The sequence below is a fragment of the Carya illinoinensis genome, chromosome 3, assembly GCF_018687715.1.
Source record: "Carya illinoinensis cultivar Pawnee chromosome 3, C.illinoinensisPawnee_v1, whole genome shotgun sequence".
Classification (NCBI taxonomy): Eukaryota; Viridiplantae; Streptophyta; class Magnoliopsida; order Fagales; family Juglandaceae; genus Carya; species Carya illinoinensis.
In genome coordinates this window covers 18,660,348-18,666,347 of record NC_056754.1, presented here as the reverse complement: position 1 = coordinate 18,666,347, position 6,000 = coordinate 18,660,348, and the positions used below count along the sequence as shown (strand labels likewise).

The following is a 6,000-nucleotide window of genomic DNA, read 5'->3' as shown; positions in this document are numbered from 1 at the left end:
CGGTAATTGCATTTAATGAAATTTCTAACTCAGTTTTCTCCACAACAGGTTGTTGTGTTTCCTCTTTGGACACTTCACCCTCAGGTTCAGCCATATCACCACCATTAGACAACAACCTTGTGTTTTCTTAAGTAAATTTTAGGGGCTTTACAATAATGTACCGAGCTCCACTTTTCATCACAATGGTAACAAAGACTTTTGCGACCCTTCTCGTCCATAGTAGTGGAATAGATTCACCTATTAAGAAGTAAATATTTTTCCTCTTTAGCCGTAACCTTACTAGACTGACAAATAGTATTTGTAATAATTGTAGCAGGGAAAAATCTCTTATCTGGGATAATTTTTAAAAAAGGCATTTTTGTGGTTAGTAAGTATTCCTTTTGTATTTTAGCTAACCTAAATATAGTGCCTAAGTTGATAGGGTTTAGCATATGAATAGATAAGCGGATTTCATCTTTCAGCCCGCTAAGAAAATAACTAAATTTGTAATAGTCGGATAAACCCCTTGCACGATTAGACAATGACTCAAGCTGTGCTTTATAGGCTGGAATTGTTGATGTTTGTTTAAGTCATGTGAGAGCTTCCATAAAGTCATCATAGGCTATAGGGCCAAAAAGCAACAATAAGGCTCTTACAAATGTTTTCCAGCTTGTAAATTGGCCCAAATCTATGACATTTTGGTACCAAACTAAGGCCTCACCCTCCATGTGCTAGGAAGCTATTAGTAATATTTGTGCAAGGTTTGTTTAGTGAAAATCAAAATACTATGACGCTTTGAAAATCCACCTTGATGGGTTATCCCCATCAAAATGAGGGAACTCTAAATGAACACCTCTAATGAAGCCCCCTCTATTGTGTGTTTGTTCAACACCTAATCCGACTTTTATTTCTCTATTAATGTTATTATTTTGATAAGCCGTTATGGTTCTTATCATGTAGGTAAGTTGATCTAACCTTTCATTATTGCCTTGCAAGCTTTCTTCATGGGAGTCAACTTGGTGCTAGAGCGTGTCCTGTTGGAGCCTTGAACGTGTGTCGTTTGCCATCAAGATGTAGGCTCTTGATACCAGATGTTAGCTACCTCACTAGAGCTAAATATGATTCTTGCTATTGAAAATAACCAATTACGAAGAGAAGGAATGGAGATGAAAATGAGGGAAAATACTGTTATACATTCATTCAAATTATACTGGAATGTTTAAGACATTCCAACCTCCATGAAAGTCCATAAATTACAGATTCATCAATAATAATTTCTCTGCTCTCCACTACCTTATATTCTCTCTGACACTAACATATTCATAACAAACTAAAGTAGGAATTAAAATGATAAAAGAAATAGACTCATGTCACTAGACTCCAAATGCATGGTTTCAATAATTGAAACACGATGTTTATAACTAAAACAAATAAAACAACTTGTTCAGGACCATGGGTTCTAGCTTTATCATCTCAAGGCGCACCATTTTACTTCTTTGATTTGCATACATCATTTTGAGTTGCATAACTAAACACCACTTTAGTTCCCTTTGACATCTTATATCTCTTCTAGGGATTTTCCTCTATTCTTCCTCTTGTCTCCAGGAACCCTAACATAAAGCCATTGCAAGAAGTGCATCAATAAAGATAAACCCCTACAATCATGGTGAGCATATTTTTCTATGGTAGAGTACCTTCATAATGGTAATAGTTTTCTTGATAAATAAGAAATTTGAGAAGAATGATCTTTCCCAAGTCATTCCCACAAAAATGTCTACCAATTAGATAGATCTTTGTGCCAACTATTTATTGCCTTAAGACAATTCTTAAAGGAACGAATCATATTATCGAGCTAATAAGTTTGTATGGATTCAAGATAGGGAAAAAAATCCTTCTCAATTAACCAATCAACCTGTAACAAGGAATTACATAGCTAATGGTGCATGAGGCTATATAATCACTACTTTTTACAATAAAAAATAATATTTACAGTATTAGGATGTATAATTCTCACTGATGACTTGCATAATTCTATATATTTTATCACTTTTTACTTTAAACTTTAATTTAATTTTATTTATTTTTATAATTTTAGACTTCATTATTGTCATTTAATTTTATTCTAGATTTGAAGAAATTGAATATCTTAATTTTAGCAGTCCATCGTCTAGAGACTTTCTCTCATTTAACGAAGAGTTAGAAACTTTGAAAAATAAAAGTCAAAAGAGAGTTGCACACCAAAAGTATGCTTGAGTGAGATTTGAAGTTGAAGGTTTGACTTGATAAAAGGCGAGATATTACATGGACGGAAGACTTTTGGATGTGAAATGCATACACGGACGAAATTGAAGATTGAAATTCAAAATAGGAAAGTGAAATGAGTGAGGGCTGAAGCAATTATTTTACCTACTACCATGTAGGACGTGCAGGTGCAATTAACAAGAAAAAATAAATAAAAATGATGAAAAAGAAAAGAAGGGGCAGCCTTCTTTAGCTTGACTTGGTCCTTAGGAATATTTTCTTTATCGTGTGCAAGCTGGACTCTTGGATGCTAGAAGGATGTAGAAGATAGACTCATGTAAACTGGGGTAACAAGTGACATGCGGGACAAAAAACTTATTCAAGCAACACGCAAGCTGACGGACGCAACCCAGTAGGAAAATTTGAATTTTGGACGCTAGCATGAGTTATGGATATACACAAGAGAGATTTATCAGTTTGTGACTTGGAGGACTCTGAGAGGCAGCCGACGGAAAGGAACAATGAAGAAACATTGAAGAACGATATTGTGCGACTGTGAGGAGTATTTTTCAGTGTTCATTTTCCTTCCATTATCCTCAGAAAAAAAATTATGGTGAATTCATTTATGTTGAATTTAATTTTTAGCATGAACTAAATTTTCTTTATTCTAGGAAAATGATGTAATCTAGTTTCGAACTATACTTAATTTTCTATACTAATTTGAAGTAATTCTCTTTCATATTTGTCTGATTTATTTTGAACTTATTGCTTCTAATTAACTAGTCATTAATTAGATAATTTTGATCTTATGATTTGCTATCAAAAGAGGAAATTATAGGATAGATCTTGAATATTTCGACATAGGTAAATATAGAGATCGAAAGTACAAACCTATGTTATATTAAAATCATTGGTCTTATTGTTTTCTTACTTTATTAATTTGCACACTCTTGTGTAAAATGATGAACAATAATATTTCTAATTGATTGTCGAGAGAAAATTTTGGATGAATTTGGAGATTTGCTAACAAACAAAAAAAATTAAATTCAATTAGTTAGATGAGTAAAGTACAGTGAAAGATTAGGTGAAATCGATTTCCTAGAACTTTCATTCTCATTAATTTGATCTTCGAACATCATTTTTCTTTTCCTTTATGTATTTTTCTTTGAATTGATTTTATTTTATATTGGAATTACAAAAATCTTAGTGACTTCTGTAGATAAAGTCGAGATTAGTATAATTTTGATATTTGTCAAAAGTAAATTATTAATTCTTGAGAACGATACTCTTCTCATGACTTTACTATAAAATTACGATACTGCGCATTTACATTTTTGCACCGATTAAGTTTTTGGCGCCATTGCCGAGGATTGAATTTTTCTTATTTTTGTCAATATTGATACAAAGTAATCTTGATTTTAATTTAGAATTATATTTTATTTTATTATTATATTTTATTTTTTGCTTTGCGTGTGTTTTTTTACGTTGGATGCGCCGTGCTAAAACTCGTAATATTACTCCTTTTGATCCGGAGATTGAAAAAAATCTTAAATTACGAAGAAAAAATAAAATACTAGTCATGACTGACGGGCAATATGATGCACTGGTACGCACCTTGAAGGATTATGTACAACCCATTAATGCCAACAACTTTGAGCTCAAACCAGCCTTAATTAGCATGGTGTAGCAAGTCCAATTTAACAGATCACTACTTGATGATCCTAATATTCATTTAGTGATATTTTTAGAGATTTGCGATACTGTACAGATTAATGGTGTTACTGAAGACACCATTAGACTGAGATTATTTCATTTTTCTTTGAGGGACAAGCGTAGAGGTTGGCTACAATCTCTACAACTGGAAAGCATCATTAGTTGGCAGGATATGGCTGAAAAGTTTATTGTTAAATTCTTTCTACTTACAAAAACAGTCCAGTTCAGGAGTGAGATTGGTCAATTCAAGCAAAATGATATTGAGTCACTCTATGAAGCATGGGAAATGAATAAAGATTTGATTCGATGCTACCCTCAACATGAATTACCGGATTAGTTGCAAAGTCAGATGTTCTATAATGGGTTAAATGGAAAAACTTGAACTATAGTTGACGCTGCTTCTGGTGGAACTTTGATGTCAAAGACAACTAAGAGAGAGTGCTACTTCTTTTTTGGAAGAAATGACCTCAAACAACTATCAATAGCCAATTGAAAGAACTATGGCTAAGAAAGTTGCAAGAATTCATGAATTGGAGCCATTAGCAATCCTTTCAGCTTAAGTTACTATTCTATCTTATCAAATTTCATTTTTGACAACCTAAAGGATACCACAAAGTGCAGAATATGTTGCAGCTATAAGCATGATAGTTATGAGCAATGAAGCCAGTCAAGAACAAGTTCAATACATCAATAACCAGAACTACAATTATCGTGATAATCCTATGCCAAATTACTACCATCTAGGGCTTTGAAATCATGAGAATTTATCATATGAAAATACAAAGAATGTTTTGCAACTTCAACCTCCTACAGGATTTGATAGTCAACCAAGCGAGAAGAATATGTCACTTGAGGATGCCATGGTTTCCTTTATTCAAGAGACAAATGCAAGGTTTAAAAAAATTGATTCATGGTTGGATAACATTTAGACTAGTTGTAGCAATATGGGAGCCATTATAAAGAATCTTAAAGTTGACATCAGGCAATTGGTCACGACCATCAATGCCCAACAAAAAAGAGCTTTTCCTAGCAACATAGAACTAAATAAAAAAGAATAATATAAGGCCATCACACTTAGGAGTGGAAGAAAAATTAAGAGGTCACAATCAAAGAAAAGCAAGTCCACCTCTACAGCTGCAAATAAGGGCCAAAGAAAGAATAAAGTAAAAGAAGAGGAGATTGTTGATGATACACTAAGAGAGACTGACATACCTCCATCAATTTCATTTCCTGACAATCCTCCTATTCTCTCTACTCCACTTCTTTATCCTCAACGTTTTCAAAACAAAAATTAAATAAACAATTTTTTAAGTTTTTGGATATTTTAAAGAAAATTTACATAAACATTCCTTTTACAGATGTCTTGGAATAAATGTCAAATTATGTCAAATTTTTGAAAGACATCATTTTCAAGAAGAGAAGGTTGGAGGAGTTCGAAACAGTGAAACTTTATGAAGAATGCAGTACCATTCTTCAAAAGAAAATGCCTCAAAATTAAAAAATTCATGTAGTTTCACTTTACCTTGCACTATTGAAAATTCATTTTTTGATAAAGTTTTATGTGATCTTGGTACTAGCATTAATCTTATGGCACTTTCTGTTTATAGAAAATTAAGACTTAGAGAAATAAAACAAACAACATTTTTTTGCAACTAGCAGATCGATCCATTAAGTATCCACATGAAATCATAGAAGATGTATTGGTAAATGTGGATAAATTTATTTTTCCAGCTGATTTTGTGGCGTTAGATATGGAGGAAGTGAAGAAATCCCACTAATTCTTAACTAACCATTCTTGGCTACGGGGTTTTAATTGATATTCAAAATTGTGAATTAATATTGAGAGTTAATAAAGAATAGGTTATGTTCAACATTTACCAAGCCATGAAATTTCTAAAAGATCCAAGTACTTACTTTCGGATAAATGTCATTAAGTAACGTGTAGAAGAAGCCTTTCAAGAAGATATGCCAGCCGATCACTTAGAACGATGTATCACCACTTCATCTCAAGCTTATGATTTTAGTAATTTTGTTATTTGTGAATTTGATTTACCTTTTGTTAATAAA

The 6,000-nt window shown here is 32.6% G+C and overlaps 1 non-coding gene across 1 annotated transcript; it reads right to left on the bottom strand.

The window, feature by feature from the left end:
• Nucleotides 1-4,154: 4,154 nt before the first annotated feature.
• Nucleotides 4,155-4,260, bottom strand: LOC122305870. Its single transcript, XR_006241297.1, has one exon. It is a non-coding gene; the product is annotated as a small nucleolar RNA R71 (small nucleolar RNA).
• Nucleotides 4,261-6,000: the final 1,740 nt, after the last annotated feature.